The following is a 22,401-nucleotide window of genomic DNA, read 5'->3' as shown; positions in this document are numbered from 1 at the left end:
AAGGCAACTACACCTCCCTCCTCTAGACTTTGAAGCCCTTGGATTTATGCGACTTGTTTGTGCATGCTTAAATGAAACCCTTGGCAGAGTAGAAGAGCTTGTTCAAATCTCTTTTCCTGGTAGTATTTTCTTCTATCATAACCCAGTCAAGAGGAAGGAGGAGTGTATCTGACAAGCACACAGTTTATAGCATAAAGGGTTAGGAACTAAGAATGAGGCAGCTTGAATTCCATCACTTGCCTCCCATCCTTGGTAACTTTCTGCTTTAGTGTTCTCAACACTCTACCAGAAGGAAGGGGAAAATAGATCAGTAGACGTCTTTCTAAATATAGGGGAGGGCTTCCCTGGTGGCGCAGTGGTTGAGAGTCTGCCTGCCGATGCAGGGGACACAGTTTCGTGACCCGGTCCGGGAAGATCACACATGCCGCAGAGCGGCTAGGCCCGTGAGCCATGGTCGCTGAGCCTGCGCGTCCGGAGCCTGTGCTCCGCAACGGGAGAGGCCACAGCAGTGAGAGGCCCGCGTACTGCAAAAAAACATAACAAAACAAACAAACAAAAAAACTACAGAAGGCAGAAAAATAGGATAAGATTTTTAAAAAGAACAAGTGCAACAAACAGAAAACAGTGACAAACATGGTAGATATTAATCCAACTATATCAATAATCACTTTATACATGAATGGTCTAAATAACATCAATTAAAAGATACAGACTGTCAGAGTGAATTAAAAAATAAGATCCAAGAAACCCACTTTAAGTATAAACACAGAGACAGGTGAAAAGTAAAGGGTTGGAGAAAGACAGACCCATGCCAACACTCACCAAAAGAAAGCTGGGGTAGCATATGAATTTCAGACTACAGAATAAGGGAAATTATCATGGATAAAGAGAGGTATTACATAATGATAAGGGGGGTCACTTCTTTAAGTAGGCATAACAGTCCTTACTGTATATGTGCCTGACAACAGAGGATCAAAATACATGAGGCAAAAACTGCCAAGAGACATAGACAAGTCCACTATTATAGCTGGAGGCATCAACACCCTCCCATCAGTAGTTAGTAGACCCAGCAGGCAGAAAATCAGTAAGGACATAGCTGAACTGAACAGCTCCGTCAATCAACTGAACCTAATCGACATTTACAAAATATAGGTAACCTGACTTTAAACAAAATTGGAAATATGAAAAAAACAATTAGGAAACCAGTAAGTTTAGGTGCAAAATATACAAAAGAATTCTTCAATTTACTGAAGTATGTATGTCTATTCTTTATTGCACCTAATAATTTTTACAGCTTTCCTTTAAACATTTAAATTATGAATCCACTTAGAATTTTCCAGTTTACCTTATCAAATTGTGAAATAAATCATCATAACCCTCTATAGATATTTAGAAAAGTTGACCTCAGAAGCACCAGTGGATGTCACTGGTGATGTGACCAGCATACAACCTCCTAAGCAGCTCTCGCCAAAAGAGCTTCTTGTAATTTGTGGGGTTTTCCCCTTCCTAAGTCTGAAGGAGAGAGTGACAAAGGGGCGCTGTTCCTCCAACCTGGAAGTCCCACTCTTTAGCGGCAAGTAGGGTAGAGAGTGCTTAGGACGGTCCTTCTCCAGGGCCTCCCTGCTTGCCAGCCTGCTTTTGTCTGGTTAACACCTGACCTTCATTCATTCTGCCAATAACATTTACTGAGCACCTGCTCTGGGCCAGACACTGCCCCAATGGACCCCAGACATTCAGATCAATTGGTGGGTCACTAACGTCACTATATACAGCAAAACGACGACAGGTTTTAAAAAACTGGAAATTCTCAAAAAAAAAAAAAAGGAAATTCTCAGCACAAGTTGTTCGCTCTATTTTGCATCTATTATCAACCATACAATTCTCAGGTGGATGGAATGAAAGTCACAGCAAATCAAGGCCAGCTTTTTATCTATTTCTTCCCCTCTTCCTGTTCTCTGGCTGCACAGAAGCAGAAGCTCCAGTTAGCTAGTTGGGCCTCTTTTTCCTGAAGAACTTAATGAAATTTTCATTAAACTCTTTATTAAACTTTTTTTTCATTAAACTTCCAATAAGTTCTCCCAGCCACCTCAATTCCTTGGCAAGCTTCCTCCAGGACTTTAGGTAATTGTACTCATTCATTCCTTTATACATTCAGTACTCAGTGGGTGCAAGATGCTGTGTTGGGGATTATCCAAAATGCAAAAATAAATAAGCCTCAGTCATTGCTCCTTAGTGGTGTGCAATCTATCATATTCCTTCCAAACAGTTCCGGCAAGATTCTTACCTGTGTCCTGCATTTCACAAATTTGGTTACTTTCACTCAATTATGTTTTCTTCCTCGCTTTTCACATCTTTCGGAAGCACTGTAAGGGAATAATATAATAATCTATCTTTGTATATGTATTTGTAATTCCATAATCATCAGAAACCAGAGCAAACCAAAACCCTCCTTAGCACAGTTTTAAGAATTGGGAGGTCTGGGTTTGAGCCCCATCCACGCCTGTGTAGCCTTGAATCAGCCACTTAACCTCTCTGAATCTCAGTTACTTTGCCTGTCAAATAGGACTAAATATTTTTGCCTTACCTACTGCATAGTTGTGTGTGTGTGTGTATCAGATGAACAAATGTACATGCAATCATTTTCTACAATATAAAATGATCCACAGACGTAAGTTGTTATTAAAACTTTGTAATGGAATCAACTTCAGGGTTTGCTTATGTGTACAATACAAATGCCATAGAAATAGTAACTAAGGGCAGAATTTGACCCAGGGCACTTAACTACAGCATTTTTATTTTAAGGGCAGAAGGAAAAGAACCAAAGACTTTTTATTCAAAGCAGAAAACTTTCAAACAAGAGTCAACACCAGCCAAGGACATGGTTACTAAGTGGCTCTCCTTGAGGGAAATTCAGAGCGTGAAGGCAAGCTTCAGAGAGCAGGAACTGAAAGAGAAAAGTCTGTAATGTTATCATCTTCCTCCTCCACCCTTGCTTAGAATTCCTTATCTAATCAACTGGAGACACAAATCTTAACAGTCAAACAATAAAACTGGGATGCAGTTTAAGTATGGATCAAGACGGAGGCCAAAACACATTCCGGTCAGGTGACTATCATCGTGCCCAGAGGGCAGTAGACTCCACTTTTGCTTTAAGGGAACCATAAATCAAATGCCTTCTCTCCCAGATTTCTGAAGTGTTCTGTGGTTAAATCTGGCTAAAATACAGTGCTAAAAATGGCATTTTGTTCACAGAAGCTAACAAAGAAGCAAAGTTTATGCTAATTCCCCTGACATGAACCAGCAAGCAAAAGGGAATGCAGTGAAGTGGGGGAAAGGAAGGACTGCAGCCACTCCTCATTTTTCCAGCTTGACTCCTGTGTGTTACGACTGGTTCCAGAAAAGTAGAAATAGAGAGGTTAGTGGAAGTTTGCTTGGTGTAAGAGATAAAATGAGAAGTGGTGAAGAGAATCGGAAAATACTACTTCAATCAGAAACAAAGACGAGGGACTTCCCTGGTAGTCCAGTGGCTAAGAATCCATCTTCCAATGCAGGGGACGCAGGTTTGAACCCTGGTCAGGGAAGTAAGATCCCACAGTCCATGGGGCAACTACTGAGCCCATGCACCACAACTAAAGAGAAGTCCATGAGCTGCAATGAAGAGTCCGCACACCGCAACGAAGGATCCCACATGCCGCAACAAGGATCCCGTGTGCTGCAACTATGGATCCCATGTGCTGCAACTAAGGTTCCCATGTGCTGCAACTAAGGTTCCCATATGCTGCAACTAAGACCCGATGCAGCCAAATAAATAAATATTTAAAATAAAAAAAAACCACAAAGAAGAAAATCTCAGACCCATTAGGATGGCTACTATCAAAAAACCAGAAAATAACAAGTGTTGGAGAGGATGTGGAGAATCTGGAATCATTGTGCATTGTTGGTGGGAATGTAAAATGATGCCAGTCCTATGGAAATAGTATAATGATTCCTCAAATATTTTAAAATGGAATACCATATGATCCAGCAATCCCACTTCTGGGCATATATCCAAAAAACTGAAAACAGGAACTCAAAGAGATGTTTGCACACCTATGTTCACAGCAGCATTATTCACAACAGCCAAGAGGTAGAAGCAACCCAGTGTCCATGGATGGATGAATGGATAAACAAAATATATGCTAGATACATACAATGGAATATTATTCAGCCTTAAAAAGGAAGGAAATCCTGTCACATGTTATAACATGGATGAACCTTGATGACATTATGCTAAGTGAAATAAGCCAGTTTCACTGGCTTATTAAGAATAATAAGAAGAAAAAAGACAAATCCTGTATGATTCCACTTGAATTTGACTGTACCTAGAGCAGTCAAATTCATAGAGACAGAGTAGAATGGTGGTTGACAAGGACTGGAAGGAAGGAGTGATGGGGTGTTGTTGTTTACTGGGTACAAAGTTTTAGTTTTGCAGAATGAAAAAGTTGTGGAGATCTGTTGAACAACAGTGTGAATAGGCCTAACACTGCTGAGTTGCACACTTAAAAATGATGAAGACGGTAAAATTTATGTTACGTGTTTTTAACACAGTTAAAAATAAAACATTATTTTAAGAAAAAGAAAACCTAAATGAAACCTCACTGCCCAGATTAACCTTATACTAATGACCAAGCTCTATGCTTATACAGTCTGATGGTTTCCCATGCCTGTAAGGTCCAAACCTTTTAGAACAGCACCGGTAGTCAACAAATGTTTAATGTCAGGCAGATCACGTCACTCTTCTGCTGAGAATCTTCCAGAGGTCTTCAAAGGACTGGCATTGTCTCCCCAGCCTGCATTCCCACTTCTCTGTCCTCATCTCCTTTCACTTTCCTCTCAGTCACTCCACCCCAGCCTCCTGGCTTCCTGACTGTTCCCTGACCCACTGGGCATGTCCTCCCTTTAGGGCCTTTACAATGGGCTGACACCTCTGCCTGGAATTTTCCTCTCTCAGATTCCCACCTGGCTCACTACCTGACCTCCTTCAGGCCTTTGATCAAAAGCTCCCTTTCTGGAAATGCCCTTTCTTAACCATCCTTGGAATTGCACCCCAGTCCATCTCTACCCCAGCACTCACTGACCCATCCCATCTTTATTTTTCTCCATCGTGCTTACCACCAGGTAATATATATTTTATTTATTTGTTTGGTCTTTGTCTCTTCACTGGAATCTAAGCTCCATAAGGGCTAGTATTATTTTACTCTTTTATTCACTGCTTTAAAAAAATCCTCAGCACCTTGAACAGTGCCAACCCATCGTGGACTTCCAATAAATAGTTGTCCAATTAATTAAATGATTGAGTGACCACAGAAAGCACTTGCAATCTAAGATTATTGAATACTTTCTAATTATAATCCAAATCTTTTTCCTGTGACCACTATCCTGGGCTTGGGGGAAAAAAATTGCAGTACAAGCTCTTTTTTGTCTTCACTGCCCAGAATGTAACGTGTACTCAGTAGCAGTTGATTGCTGTTTTTTGGTTGGCACACTCATCATTTCCTGTCGGAAATTAAAGCAAAGGTCATGTTGGATAAGCACTCAATTAAGCCTTTAGATGACGGCAATATATAAACAGACGACTTAGTCCCTGTGCGTAGTTAATTCTCACATTACTTTGCAGGTTGCTTTAACACTGTGGTAACATGATTCCTGCTAACTTGCTACCTGTATTCCATTATGAGTCTCAGTCTTTTAGTAAGCCCCCTCCCGACATTTGATTGTGAAAACTTTTCAACAGTATAGGCAAATTGAAAGACTTTACAGTTAATCTCTATATACCTGTCCCCTAGATTCTACTGTTAACATTTTAGCATACTTGTTTAACAATTAACTGTGCATCTATCCATCTCTAATTTGGGGGAGGGGGGCTGGGTACAGTGTACTGCATGGATGACACATGACAAGGTAGGGCTCCTCAGCCCCTCCGTGTCTTCAGGTGTCTGGGATGGAAACTGCGTTTAGGACGGGAGATTCTCAGTGTGTTGGGGAATCCAGGTGGGGCAAGGAACCCCCAACAGCTGAGGGCCTCTCTCTTGCTCTCATGATCTCACTGGGGCTGGTGGTCCAGGGGGCTCTTACTCCTCAGAGGCCCCATGGACTATAAGTCCTACCACTCTGTTGCTGTAGCCAAATTCATTGTCATACCAGGAAATGAGCTTGACAAAGCAGTCATTGAGGGCAATGCCAACCCCGGCACTGAAGTTGGGAGAGTGGGTGTCACTGTTACAGTTGCAGGGGCCAACCTGGTCCTCAGTGTAACCCAGGGTGCTCTTTAGGGGGACCTCTGCTGTTTGCTTCACCACCTTCTTGATGTCATTTTGGGCTGCTTTCCCTAGATGGCAGGTTTGATCCGTGACCAACATGTTGGGGGTGGAGACACGGAAGACCAACCTGTGAACTTCCCATTCAGCCCCTGGATGACCTTGCCCACAGCCTTGGCAGTGCCAGTAGGAGCAGGGCAGCCCCACAGCCATCACACCACAGCTGCCCAGAGGGGACGTACATGGTCTTCTGGGTGGCAGTGATGGCACAGATGGTGTTCACGAGTTCTGGTTTTCCTTAACCCTAGGGCAGTAGTTCTCAACTAGAGATGATCTGGGGCCCTGGGGGACATTTGGCAATATCTGGAGACATTTTTGATTGTCACAAGTTGGGGATGGGTGCTACTGACAGCTAGCAGGAAAAGGACAGTATGCAGTACACATCCTAAAATGCTCAAGACAGCTCCCCTTCCCCCAGCCCTCAGTCCCCACAAAGAGAGCCCAACAAGTCAATAGTGCCAAGGTTAAGAAACCCTACCCTGGGGCATAGTCCTTAAGATTCTCAACTGAAAACTGGAGTATTAACCATGGCTCCTCCTCTCTGGCAGGTCTTGAACTGCAGTTTTTGTCTCCCCAGGGCTGTAAGCCTGCCAATCCTTTGTTTACCCTTATAGCCTCGCAATAGCTACTTTCTGCTTGGCGGTTTTGCCTATTGTCCTGCGTACACACAGTTTACGAATCAGCCTATGTTTTCAGTGGAAAACACAGTGTTGAATGTTGGTATCACCTATGCAGGATCTTGGCCCCTGAATGCCTGCCTGCTTTGGTTGGCTTCTGATACCTTAAAAAACCTGTTGTTTGTTTGCTTATTTATCCATTTTGGTGGTTGTTATTACTGGTTTGCATTTTATCCAGCTTTTATATTTTTTCTTGTTGGCACGGTTATTAGGATCCAAGCTACTCTGTCATAACCAGAATTGTAAGTCTGCTATGCATACAGGCAACTGAGTCAGTTTAACTTCATTTTGAAAGTCTTTCAGTTAACAAAATCTCCAATGATTATTCTGATCACCAGTTATTTGAATAAAAACATGTTTAGGTTTTATTTTCTGCCCAGATATATGAGAGGTGAAAATATTTAAATGATAATATACCTTTCCAATATTTGCTTGGTGTAGAAAATTTAGAAAAAAACAGAAAGGGTAAAGAAGAAATTTTTAAATATATATTTTCCATCACCCAAAACAGCCATCAACAAAGTTTGTTATTGTTCCTTTCAGTGTTTCCTCTGTACCTTCCTAACAATGTTTTATTCAGGACTAACTCATAGGCCTTTATTAATTTATTTTGCATTTTTAAAGTTTTATTGAAGTATAAGTTATGTACCATAATATTCACTTGCTTTCAGTGTGCAATTCCATGATTTTTAGTAAATTTACAGAGTTGTACAACCATCACCACAATCCAATTGTAGAACATTTCCATCCCACCAGAAGGAATGTCTATTTACAGTAACTCCTTGTTTTAGTAGGTTGGCATTTCTCCCCTGGTTTAGCCTGTAACTTCTGGTCAACTCTGGTTTTCTGTTTCTCATGAGCTCTTACAGAGGTGCTAAGGGAAGGCAAGAAAGAGGTGGGCATCTTCTGGGAGGGAATGGCCAGCGACAGACCTGTGTCTGACAGCCAGTGTGGCAGCCATGGAGATGCACTGGTCAGGTCTCCCTTTGGGAGAACACATGGTGGCGAGTGTGGGTGGCTGACAGCCCACAGCTGTGCAAGGTCCCCTGGGCTCCTTCAGCCAATGACTGAGCATGTGGGGGTGATAGAGCCAGTGGATGCAGGACTTCTCGAAGGCAGCATTTGCTGCCAACCCAATCGGCAAATGGGCAGAAGACCTAAATAGACACTTCTCCAAAGAAGATATACAGATGGCCAATAGGCACATGAAAAGATGCTCAACATCCCTAACTATTAGAGAAATGCAAATCAAAACTACAATGAAGTACCACCTCATACCAGTCAGAATGGCCATCATTTAAAAGTCTACAAATAATAAATGCTGGCGAGGGTGTGGAGAAAAGGGAACCCTCTTACACTGTTGGTGGGAATGTAAACTGGTGCAGCCACTATGGAGAACAGTATGGAGGTTCCTCAAAAAACTAACAGTAGAGTTGCCATATGATCCAGCAATCCCACTCCTGGGCATATATCCAGACAAAACTATAATTCGAAAAGATACATGCACCCCTATGTTCATAGCAGCACTCTTCACAATAGTCAAGACATGGAAACAACCTAAATGTCCATCAACAGATGAATGGATAAAGAAGATGTGGTGTTTATATACAATGGAATACTCAGCCATAAAAAAGAATGAAATAATGCCATTTGCAGCAACATGGATGGATGTGGAGATTATCATACTAAGTGAAGTAAGTCAAAAAGAGAAAGACAAATACCATATGATATCACTTATATGTGGAATCTAAAATGTGACCTAAATGAACCTATCTGTGAAACAGAAACAGACTCACAGACATTGAGAACAGACTTGTGGTTGCCAAGGGGGAGGGGGGTTGAGAAGGGATGGACTGGGAGTTCGGGGTTAGCAGATGCAAACTATTACATACAGAAGGGATAAACAACAAGGTCCTACTATATAGCACAGGGAACTACATTCAATGTCCTGGGATGAACCATAATAGAAAAGAATATAAAAAAGAATGTATATACGTGTATAACTGAGTCACTTTGCTGTATAGCAGAAAGTAAAACAACATTGTAAATCAACTATACTCCAATTTTTTAAAAAATAGGAGGGATATTGTAACATGGAAAGCAGTATGTGACAAGAAAGAAATAAGGCTTTTCCTATCGGTGGCCCCTCACACTAGAGCAGATGACCCCTTGGGTCAGGAGTACTTCAAGTGTGGCTGATGTGAGGAAAGCCATAGACCGATCCCTTTAAGACTCACACTAAATTCCATCACCAGCATGGGAACAGTCCTCTCCAGCCAATATGGCAGATGCAAAGTTTAAAAAGCTTGGGTTGGCAAGAATGTGAGTGAAAAATAAATTCCAGCAGAGTCCTGGTGATTGTGTCATTTGTTGACTGACATCTGAAAATCCTTGGCAGTGTTTTAGGGCATATTTTGCTTTAACAAGTAGGGAAGATGCTTTAATTGGTGCCCTTTATTTATAATTTTTGTCATTCATGTCTGTGGAAAATTCCAACATCTTCCACGTTACATCATTTCTGGACATTTGGCAGTGTACCAGACCAGCAACTGTTTCAATAGAGAGAAATCTCTTCCCTCACTCAGCAAACATATTTTACTGCTTGGAAGATTGCTCTCCATGAATACTACCTGATAAATCTTAATATGATTTTATAGATTATAGCTATCCCTCTCATAACTGGTTTTTCTATCATCCCATTTTTAAGGGTTAGTCAACATTTAATGAGTGCTCATGGATGTCAAATTCCATATGAAACAGGACTGGGTTTGCTCAAGGGTGATAAGAAACAGATGTGGTCTTGGTACACAGAATGCGTTATTTTTATTTTTTGAAATCAGAATTTAAAAATTAACTTTACCAGGGTGACCTATTTATTTTTTTATTTATTTTCTATTTATTTTTAAATTTATTTTCTATTTATTTATTTTATTTTCTATTTTTTTTTATTGTGGTAAAATATATATAACATAAAATTTGCCATGTTAACCATTTTAAAGCATGCAGTAGCATTAATTATATTGACAGTGTTGTCCAATCATCACCACCATCTATTCCAAAAACTTTTCATCACTCCAAGCAGAAACTCTGTAATCATTAAACAGTAACTTCCCATTTCCCAGGCAGCCACCATTCTACTTTCTGCCTCTATGAATTTGCCTAGTCTAAGTATTTCATATAAGTGGAATCCTATAATATAAGCTTCTGGCTTACTTCACTGAGCATAATGTTTTCAAGGTTCATCCATTTATGATACATGTTGGATCATGTATCAGGACTTCATTTCTTTTTATGGCTGAATAATATTCCATTGTATGTATATACCATATTTTGCTTATCCATTCATCTGTTGATGGACATTTGGGTTCTTTACATCTTTTGACTATTGTGAATAATGCTGCAATGAACACTGGCACAGAAGTGTCTGTTTGACTCCCTCCTTTCGATTCTTTACGGTATATGCCTAGCAGTGAAATTGCTGGGTCTTATGGCAATTCTGTGTTTAGCTTTTGAGAAACCATCAAACTGTTTTCCGCAGAAGCTGTACCATTTTACATTCTTACCAGCAATGTACAAGGGTCCCAATGTCTCCACATCCTCACCCGTGCTTGTTATTTTCTGTTGCTGTTGTTGTCATTGCCATCCTAGTGAGTGTGAAATAGTATCTCATTGTGGTTTTGATTTGCATTTCCTTAATGGCTGGTGAGGCTGAACATATTTTCATGTGCTTATTAGCCACTTATATAGCTTCTTTGGAGAAATATCTATTCAAATCCTTTGCCCATTTTTTAATTGGCTGTTTTATTGTTAGGTAGTAAGAGTTCATTCTATATTCTGGATACTAGACATCTACCAGATACATGACTTGTAAAAATTTTCTTCAGTTCTGTATGTTTTCTTTTAAATTTCTTGATAATGTCCTTTTATGCATAAATGTCTTTAATTTTGATGAAGTCCAATTTATCTATTTTTTCTTTTGTTGTTTGTGCATTTGATGTGATATCTAAGAACCTACTGCCTGAGAACCAACTGAATAGCACAGGGAACTCTACTTGATGCTCTGTGGTGACCTAAATGGGAAGGAAATCCAAGGAGGAGGGGATATATGTATATGTGTGGCTGATTCACTTTGCTGTACAGCAGAAACTAACATAACATTGTAAAGCAACTATACTCCAATAAAAAAAATAAAAGAATCCATTGCTAAATCTAAGGTAATGGAGATTTACTCCTATGTTTTGTTTGAAGAGTTTTATAGTTTTAGATCTTCCATTTAGGCCATTCATCCATTCTGAGTTAATTTTTTTATATGGTGAGAGATAGGAGTCCAGCTCTACTCTTTCACACATGGATATCCATTTGTTGGAGCCTATTTTTCTCCCACTGAATGGCCTTCACATTCTTGTTGAAAACCACTTGGCCATAGATGCATGTATTTATTTTTGGACTCTCAATTTTATGCCACTGGTCTATGTGTCTATCCTTATGCTAGTACTGCATTGCTTTGGAAATTGTAGCCTTGTAGTGAGTTTTGAAATCAAGAAGTGTGAGTACCCTAACTTCGTTCTTTTTCAATATTGTTTTGGCTATTTGAGATCCTTTGCACTTCCATATGAATTTGAGGATTGGCTTTTCAATGTCTGCAAAAAAAAAAAAAGCCACTGGCATTTTGATCAGGATTGCACGGACTCTGTCAATTTGGGAAGTATTGACATCTTAACAATGTAAGTCCTCCAACCCATGAACACAGCATGTCTTTCCATTTATTTAGGGGTTCTTTCACTTCTTTGAGCAATATTTTGCAGTTTTCAGAGCACAAGTCTTACATCTTCTTGGTTAACTTCATTCGTAAGCATTTTATTCTTTCTGATGCTGTTGTAAATAGAAGTTTAAAAATTCAGCCTTTTTGAGTCTGATGAATTTATAAACAGTAAATTTATACTGTTATGCAAGGCTCATCACAATCTAGTTTTAGAATACATGCATCACCCCAAAAAGTTCCCTTCTGTGTATCTGCAGTCAATCCTTGCTCTCACCTCCTTATCCCAGGCAACCTGTGATCTGTTCTCTGTCTCTATAGTTTTTTTATGTTTTAGACATATAAGTAGGTGCTTATATTTATATAAAATGCAACTATAAACAATGCATCATCTGCCTCTCTGTTCCCTTTTTCTCTCTCTTTCACCCAGGACAAAAAACCATCCAGCTTAGGACTCGAGATGAAAAGCTGCTCAACATCACTAATTATTAGAGAAATGCAAATCAAAACTACAATGAGGTATCACCTCACACCAGTCAGAATGGGCATCATCAGAAAATCTACAAACAACAAATGCTGGAGAGGGTGTGGAGAAAAGGGAACCCTCTTGCACTGTTGGTCAGAATGTAAATTGATATAGCCACTATGGAGAACAGTATGGAGGTTCCTGAAAAAACTAAAAATAGAACTACCATACGACCCAGCAATCCCACTACTGGGCATATACCCTGAGAAAATCATAATTCAAAAGACACATGCACCCCAATGTTCATTGCAGCACTATTTACAATAGCCAGGTCATGGAAGCAACCTAAGTGCCCATCGACAGAAGAATGGATAAAGAAGATGTGGTACATATATACAATGGAATATTACTCAGCCATAAAAAGGAACGAAATTGGGTCATTTGCAGAGACATGGATGGATCTAGAGACTGTCATACAGAGTAACATAAGTCAGAAAGAGAAAAACAAATATCGTATATTAATGCATGTATGTGGAACCTAGAAAAATGGTACAGATGAACTGGTTTGCAGGGCAGAAGTTGAGACACAGATGTAGAGAATAAACGTATGGACACCAAGGGGGGAAAACCGCAGTGGGGTGGGGATGGTGGTGTGCTGAATTGGGCGATTGGGATTGACATGTATACACTGATGTGTATAAAATTGATGACTGATAAGAACCTGCAGTATAAACAAACAAACAAAAAACAACAAATACTAAACTTTCTTTGGGTTATTTGTATGGAAATATGTTAATATAAATGTTTCAGATATTACATGAAATTTCTAAAAATCTTTAAAAAAAAGGGGGGGGGCGCTTCCCTGGTGGCGCAGTGGTTGAGAGTCCGCCTGCCGATGCAGGGGACATGGGTTCGTGCCCCGGTCCGGGAAGATCCCACGTGCCGCGGAGCGGCTGGGCCCGTGAGCCATGGCCGCTGAGCCTGCGCGTCCGGAGCCTGTGCTCCGCAACGGGAGAGGCCACAGCAGCGAGAGGCCCGCGTACCGCAAAAAAAAAAAAAAAAAAAAAAAAGGAATTACCCAGTGGATGTGACCATTTTAAAGAACATTCAGTCAAGTGAGCATTTAGTTGGTAATCTTGAAATGGGTCCTTTACAATATCATATGAACTGTAATGAATTTTGTCCTATGATAAATTAGTGATAAATGATCCATTTTAACAGAAGGAGAAGAGTCATTTTAAGAGTCATGCCTTTTAGTGGCCTCTTTTCCTGGAAAAGTGGATACTAAATGCTTTATTCCAGAGATTTACTGTGATGCCCTGTTTTATCATGGCTAATAATAGATGACACCCTATCTTTATAGTGGGGAATATATCTTGTTTTTTTCTGGCTTAATATTTAATACATTTTCTCTTCACTTTGGATGTGATGGCCATGATGGGTTAATGCCCCCTCAGAGCTGGGCCATTATTATTTGTAGTAGCAACAATAACAACAGCAGCAGCAACAACAATAATAATAAATGTCCATTTATTATGAGCCATATACTATGTTAGGCACTTACATTTATCTCATATAATCTATATAACTTTAGTAAGTATTCTTATCCAAATTTTACAGGTAATTGAAGCTCAGGAACCTGATGTAACTTGTCCAAGGTCATACAACTAATCAGTGGAAGAACTAGATTTGAATTAAGAGACATGTGCTTCTAAGTCTCACGATCCTCATCGCTATAAAACACTGCTCCTTGGGGCTTCCCTGGTGGCGCAGTGGTTGAGAGTCCACTTGCCGATGCAGGGGACACGGGTTCGTGCCCCGGTCCGGGAAGATCCCACATGCCGCGGAGCGGCTGGGTCCATAAGCCGTGGCCACTGAACCTGCGCGTCTGGAGCCTGTGCTCCGCAGCGGGAGAGGCCACAACAGTGAGAGGCCCGCGTACCGCAAACAAAAACAAAATCGAAAACAAAAACACTGCTCCTCAATAGTGCTAACAGGGATGACACTAGGCAAAAGTAATGAAAAGACAGAATTTTACCTTTAATATGACTCCAGTGCCTCTGCTCCCATATAAGGAAGAGGCAGACCTAATGTCTTAAAGCAAAGAAATGGCTCTAATAATGGGCAGATAGTTGGCAGCATTCAGACATGTTGGTGTATCTCTATTTTCACGCCATGCAAGTAGCCACCATTTTGGCTATGATGAGAAGCATCCCTGGGTTACTCTTCTTACTAAATAGTAGGTTCTGGTTACTAGTTGCACAATGGACTTTTGAATAGCTGAAAAGAAAGGTCTCTCTACAGCTTCACAGGAGGGAAGACTGCTGGATGTTGCACAAACTTTTCTGAATCAGAATCCACAGGTTCCCACTTTAATGTTTTCCAATGTTGATTTCCATTTCAATTAGGGAACCCAAGGTGGTTGTTAGGCAAGGGGATTTTCCCCATAGTAGTATATTACTGTCATATACTCTCTGTACTTGTCGAAATTGCTCAGAAAATGGTGCAGAGTAGTGGTGATGAAGATTTACTTCATGTTTAGCAATAGTTTGTTACAAGGAGGAATTTCAGATTTCAAAGAGTTTGTTACATAAGAATTTCAAATTGTTTCATGCACAGTAAATCTTCCAAATAATCCTCTGTGGAAGCCAAAAAAACCCCCAAAACAACAACATACATCCTGGCCTGTCCAAATGACCTCATCTCTTACAGCATCGACTAGTTACCAAATAAGAAAATCCTGGCTCATCCTTATGTCAGAGGAAGATATCAATAACCAGGCTAACCAGAGCAGCTCTGAGTGGGTTCCTTCTTGAGAAAACACCAATGGGTGTGTCTTCCAGGTATCTGAGGCTGGTGATTATGTGCTGAGTTTCTATTGGACAAATCTACTGCAAAGAGAGACTCAGAAGGACCGAGGACTGTTATGGGTTCTTTCACTGCATTGAAAACCCCAAATTACAGACATTGTCCAGCCACTGTTTAGAATCCATTAGAAACTGCTGTGTGTGGCTAGCTCATTAGAATAAAGTCATGCTGGGAGTGAGGTTCAAAAGCTGCAATTGTGTGAAATGTGAGGTTGCATGATTGTAAAGTGAATGAAATGAAAATAGCAGCTGAGCAGAGGATGAGAGCCAATCACCAGCTGCCAATACTGGATTTAAATACAGCTCCACAGTCCAAACCTAAACCCTCAGGATGATGGCCCAGGCATCATAGTAACTACACAGTTTCCTACACTCCCCTTTCCCCTGGAGCCTTTGTTGATCTTCCCTTTGAATTCCCAAGACACCATATTTTGTGTGTTTGCTCAACAGTTCTCCTAAGGAGGTCCAATCCATTGCTAATAATGACTCAAAGTGCTTTCACTGGCTCAGATAAAAAGCTCAGTTACATTAACCTACTTCTTCCTGCCAAATACAAAGGCAATGCAAGGCTCAGATGTTACTAGGAGTTGCTAAGCACTTTGCCATTCAAAAGAATAAGAAGACCAGGTTTCTAAGAAGACATCAAAACCTCTTATCCTGAGGTTTATAAATTGTTCAAAGGGTGGGAGATGGGGTTGTACTTTTCATTGGGATGAGGGACTGAGAACCTGGAAGTTTGAATTGTCTGAAATTAACTGGGTAAATATTGAATCAGTATTCATTTGAGTTGTTGCTGTATCCTTGTCAGCTCTCAAGGATACAACAAATATTTATTAAGGACCTGTTATTTGCCAGGCTCTGTTCTAGGTACTGAGGATAGAGCAGTGAACAAAATGGACAGAAGATCCCTGCTTCCCTCTCATTCTGGTGGGAGAAGACACACAATAAATGAAACAAATAAATTAAATATAAGTGGTACATGGTACTAAGGAGGAAACTAAAACAGGAGGGACAGAGAGTTCTAGGTGAGGAGGGATAATCAATGGCTATGATTTTAAATAGAGTGGCCAATAAATCCAAAACAATTAAGAAAATGATAATAGGAACATACATATCGATAACTACCTTAAATGTAAATGGAATAATGCTCCAACCAAATGACACAGACTGGCTGAATGGATACAAAAACAAGACCCGTATATATGCTATCTACAAGAGACCCACTTCAGACTGAGGGGCACATACAGACTGAAAGTGAGGGGATGGAAAAAGATATTCCATGCAAATGGAAATCAAAAGAAAGCTGGAGTAGCAATTCTCATATCAGACAAAATAGACTTTAAAATAAAGACTATTACAAGAGACAAAGAAGGACTCTACATGATGATCAAGGGATCAACCCAAGAAGAAGATATAACAATTGTAAATATTTATGCACCCAGCATAGGAGCACCTCAATGCATAAGGCAAATGCTAACAGCCATAAAAGGGGAAATCGACAGTAACACAATCATAGTAGGGGACTTTAACACCCCACTTTCACCAATGGACAGATAATCCAAAATGAAAATAAATAAGGAAACACAAGCTTTAAATGATACATTAAACAAGATGGACTTAATTGATATTTATAGGACATTCCATCCAAAAACAACATAATACACATTCTTCTAGTGCTCATGGAACATTCTCCAGGATAGATCATATCTTGGGTCACAAATCAAGCCTTGGTAAATTTAAGAAAACTGAAACTGTATCAAGTATCTTTTCCGACCACAGTGCTATGAGACTAGATATCAATTACAGGAAAAAAAAAACTGTAAAAAATACAAACACATGGAAGCTAAACAATACACTACTAAATAACCAAGAGATCACTGAAGAAATCAAAGAAATAATCAAAGAATATCTAGAAACAAATGACAAGGAAAACACGATGACCCAAAACCTATGGGATGCAGCCAAAGCAGTTCTAAGAGGGAAGTTTATAGCAATACAATCCTACCTCAAGAAACAAGAAAAAGCTCAAATAAACAACCTAACCATACACCTAAAGCAATTAGAGAAAGAAGAACAAAATAAACCCAAAGTTAGCAGAAGGAAAGAAATCATAAAGGTCAGATCAGGAATAAATGAAAAATAAATGGAGGAAATGATAGCAAAGATCAATAAAACTAAAAGCTGGTTCTTTGAGAAGATAACCAAAATTGATAAACCATTAGCCAGACTCAACAAGAAAAAAAAGGGAGAAGACTCAAATCAATAGAATTAGAAATGAAAAAGGGGAAGTAACAACAGACACTGCAGAAATATAAAGGATCATGAGAGATTACTACAAGCAACTATATGCCAATAAAATGGACAACCTGGAAGAAATGGACAAATTCTTAGAAAAGCACAACCTTCCAAGGCTGAATCAGGAAGAAATAGAAAATATAAACAGACCAATCACAAGCACTGAAATTGAGAATGTGATTTAAAATTTTCCAACAAACAAAAGCCCAGGACCAGATGGCTTCACAGGTGAATTCTATCAAATATTTCAAGAAGAGCTAACACCTATCCTTCTCAAACTCTTCCAAAATATAGCAGAGGGAGGAACACTCCCAAACCCATTCTACGAGGCCACCATCACCCTGATACCAAAGCCAGACAAAGATGTCACAAAGAAAGAAAACTACAGGCCAATATCACTGACAAATATAGATGGAAAAATCCTCAACAAAATACTAGCAAACAGAATCCAACAGCACATTAAAAGGATCATACACCATGATCAAGTGGAGTTTACCCCAGGAATGCAAGGATTCTTCAAAATACGCAGATCAATCAATGTGATAAACCATATTAACAAACTGAGGGAGAAAAACCATATGATCATCTCAGTAGATGCAGAAAAAGCTTCTGACAAAATTCAACACCCATTTATGATAAAAACCCTCCAGAAAGTAGGCATAGAGGGAACTTATCTCAACATAATAAAGGCCATATATGACAAACCCACAGCCAAGAAAGTTCTCAATGGCAAAAAACTGAAAGCATTTCCTCTAAGACCAGGAAGAAGACACTTTTATCTCACCACTATTATTCAACATAGTTTTGGAAGTTTTAGCCACAGCAAAAGAAGAAAAAGAAATAAAAGGAATCCAAATTGGAAAAGAAGAAGTAAAACTGTCACTGTTTGCAGATGACGTGATACTATACATAGAGAATCCTAAAGATGCTACCAGAAAACTACTAGAGCTAAACAACAAATTTGGTAAAGTAGCAGGATACAAAATTAATGCACAGAAATCTCTGGCATTCCTATACACTAATGATGAAAAATCTGAAAGAGAAATTAAGGAAACACTCCCATTTACCACTGCAAGAAAAAATAAAATACATAGGAATAAACCTACCTAAGGAGATAAAAGACCTGTATGCAGAAAACTATAAGACACTGATGAAAGAAATTAAAGATGATACAAATAGATGGAGAGAAATACCATGTTCTTGGATTGGAAGAATCAACATTGTGAAAATGACTCTACTACCCAAAGCAATCTACAGATTCAATACAATCCCCATCAAACTACCAATGGCATTTTTCACAGAACTAGAACAAACAATTTCACAATTTGTATGGAAACACAAAAGACCCCAAATAACCAAAGCAATCTTGAGAAAGAAAAATGGAACTGGAAGAATCAGGCTCCCTGACTTCAGACTACACTACAAAGCTACAGAAATCAAGACAGTCTGGTACTGGCACAAAAACAGAAATATAGATCAATGGAACAGTATAGAAAGCCCAGATATAAACCCACGCACATATGCTCACCTTAATTTTGATAAAGGAGGCAAGAATATACAATGGAGAAAAGATAGCCTCTTCAATAAGTGGTGCTGGGAAAACTGGACAGCTACATGTAAAAGAAAGAAATTAGAACACTCCCTAACACCATACACAAGAATAAACTCAAAATGGATTAAAGACCTAAATGTAAGGCCAGACACTATAGAACTCTTAGAGGAAAACATAGGCAGAACACTCTATGACATAAATCACAGTAAGATCCTTTTTGACCCACCTTCTAGAGAAATGGAAATAAAAACAAAAATAAACAAATGGTTGTGACCACCTAGAGGGGTGGGATAGGAAGGGTGGGAGGGAGACGCAAGAGGGAGGAGATATGGCGATATATGTATATGTATAGCTGATTCACTTTGTTATAAAGCAGAAACTAACACACCATTGTAAAGCAATTATACTCCAATAAAGATGTTATGAATAAATAAATAAATAGAGTGACCACGGAAAGCTCCACTTTGAACGTGGAATGTGAGTGAAGACTGAAAGAGGTGAGGGAACAAATCATGCCAGCACCTGGGGGAATGAGCAGGCCCAGTAGAAGGAGCAAATGCCCTGATCTGGGAGTGACCCTGGTATGAGAAACCTCCAAGAGCCAGGAAGGCTGGAGGGGAGACTCCAAAGGGAAACTGGGAGGAGATGAAGCAGAGGGCAATCTGGAAGGGGAAGATCACGTGGGGTCTTATAGGCCATTAGGATGATTCTCACTTTTTCCCAGAGTGGGATGAGAGCCATTGGAGGCTTTTGAGCAGCGGAGGGACATGATCTGATTTAGGTCTTGAGTATTTTTGTCTCTGACTGCTCTATTGATTGCACAGGATAAAATACTTAGCACCCTGCTGCTATGTTATAATATATATTATATATATGCATAATATGCATTCCACGAATGTTTATGTTTTGGTGTATTCCAAACACATGCAAGTTATTCCTGAGCTGAAATTTGGAACATTTCTTCATATAGCTCTATGGCCCCAAAGTAGCACCTTCTTTAACCTACGGACGCCTTGAGATTGTTCAGCCATTCATTCATTTACCAAACTTTTATTAATGGGTGCTACGAGGTGCCAGGCACTGTTCCTTTTAAGCACTGAGGATGCGGTAGTGAATGAATAAGATAAAAGATGTCCGTGCCTCAATGGGGCTTTCACTCAAGTGATAGGAGGGCAGAAAATGGACAAATAAGATATAAATAAACAAATACATATATAAAGTCAAGTAGTGTCAAGTGCTAAGAAGAAAATGTAGGTTAAAGGGCATTGAGTGGCAGAAGTGAGGGCTATTTTATTTAATGAAAAGATCATGAAATAACAGTTTCGCATCACTGTACATTATGACTGCACGTTTCTGAATGGAGAGATCGGTGAACTGCTTTACTATGACACTTGAGGGCTGCGTACCCGCAGCTCTGACCTGAATTTATCCAAACTCTCGAGGGAAGTGAACTCAGTGTGATGATTGACAGTGGCGGTGGCCAGTACAGGAGTGCAATCGCAGTCCCCCCTTCCTGGGAAGGGCACGTAGCAGGACATGATCCCTCTTCCAGTTCCCGTTAAACAAAACAGCTATAATCCCATCCCTCCCCCTCCCCCTCGAGGTATTTGTGAATGGGCCAGTGCCCAACGTGGGTCCCCCAACGAGGGAGGGGGAAAGCAAGTGATGGGTGGGGGGCAGAGAGGCTCCCCTCAGCACCTGGCCCCATGGGGCTGTGAGGGGCTATTTTAAATGGAATGGTCAGTGATGTACATCTTTAGCTCAACAACACTTGTTGAGTTCTTAACTATGGTCAAGGCACTGTGCTAGGTTCTGAAGCATTTTCTATATAATCCCTGCCCTCAAGGGACTTAAAATCCATAGTAGATAGAATTCTATGGTGGCCTCTAAGATTCCCTCCCCTGGTACACACACCCTGTATAATCCCCGAGACTTGTGACTATGATATGATAATCACTCCTTTGATTAGGTCATGTTATATGGCACAGCTGACTAAGAAAGGGAGATTACCTGGGTGAGCCTGATTGAATCATGTGAGCCTTAAAAGGGACTATGCTCACCCTGAAGAACAGACTGAAAGCATGAGAGGGATTCAATGCCAGGAAGGTTCTCTGCTGCTGGTTTTGAAGATGGAGAGGGACACAGGGAAATGGCTTCTAGGAATTGAGAGGGACCTGAGGTCAACAACCACCAAGCAGACAGAGACCTCAGTCCTACAACTGCAAGGAACTGAATTATGTCAACAACTTGAATGAGATTCAAAGCAGATTCTTTCTCAGTCAAATCTTCAAATCAAGCCCAGCTGACATAATTTCAGCCTTGCCGGAGCCTGAGCTGAGAACTTGGCCATGTTGTGCCTGGTTTTCATACTTACAGAACTGTGATATAATAAACCGGTATTATTTTAAATAGCTACATTTGTGGTAACCTGTTATTAAGAAATAAAAACGAATATAGACTCTAATAAGACTTCTGGTTTCTGGTCCAGCATATAAGAAGCAGGAAGTCACCCCTCTATCCTAACAACAAGTAAAAAGCTGAACAAACTTGAAAATCAACTCTTTTTAAATCTGTAAGAGAAGTAAGGTCACAGGACAAACTGCTGCCCCCAGAATTAGATAGATTGACAGGCAAATACAAAGAATCACAACTTACTGGAGCAGAAACCTTCGCGGGAACCAGGGCTGGCAGTAGGGAACTTGAGCTGTAATTGACAAATTGCTGGAGGTTCCATGTGGACAAGACTAAGAGATAAAAACTCCAGTGGGGGCCTCCCTGGTGGCGCAGTGGTTGAGAGTCCGCCTGCCGATGCAGGGGACACGGGTTCGTGCCCCCGTCCGGGAGGATCCCACGTGCCGCGGAGCGGCTGGGCCCGTGAGCCATGGCCGCTGGGCCTGCGCGTCCGGAGCCTGTGCTCCGCAGCGGGGGAGGCCGCGGCGGTGGGAGGCCCGCGTACCGCAAAAAAAAACAAAAAACAAAAAACAAACTCCAGTGGGACCCAGTCATTGGGGGGCCACCCATACTTGCGAGTTTTACCTCCAGGATCTCTACCACGTCCTCACGGTGAATTTCAGAGAAAAATCCCATCATGCTTCCAGCAGGAGGAGGAAAACGGAACCATTTGGAAACACACCTGAGCATTCTGTTCTTAACAAGCTCTGCTCTCAGGAGAAACTATTTAACCAGAGCTAATCTCCTGGGGTTTTATCAAAGCGTAACTGATTGGTGGAGGGAAATACTTAACCAGCTGCCTCTAGCCTTCCACGTGGGAGAAGAGACATACCCAACTCCAGCCCACTCTAGCCATCCTGCCCACCTGCAGAGTAGGGGGTAACTGAGAAGCATTGTGAAGTTCACAGTCCAGAGGCATAGGCTCACTAAATGACCAAACCCTGGGACTTCCCTGGCAGTTCAGTGGTTAAGACTCCA

The 22,401-nt window shown here is 40.6% G+C and overlaps 1 pseudogene; it reads right to left on the bottom strand.

The window, feature by feature from the left end:
• Window positions 1–6,110: 6,110 nt before the first annotated feature.
• On the bottom strand, window positions 6,111–22,062 carry LOC101283999 (glyceraldehyde-3-phosphate dehydrogenase-like; annotated as a pseudogene).
• Between the last annotated feature and the right edge of the window lie 339 nt (window positions 22,063–22,401).

This window comes from Orcinus orca, chromosome 10 (assembly GCF_937001465.1).
Source record: "Orcinus orca chromosome 10, mOrcOrc1.1, whole genome shotgun sequence".
Classification (NCBI taxonomy): Eukaryota; Metazoa; Chordata; class Mammalia; order Artiodactyla; family Delphinidae; genus Orcinus; species Orcinus orca.
This window is presented reverse-complemented; position numbering and strand designations above follow the sequence as displayed.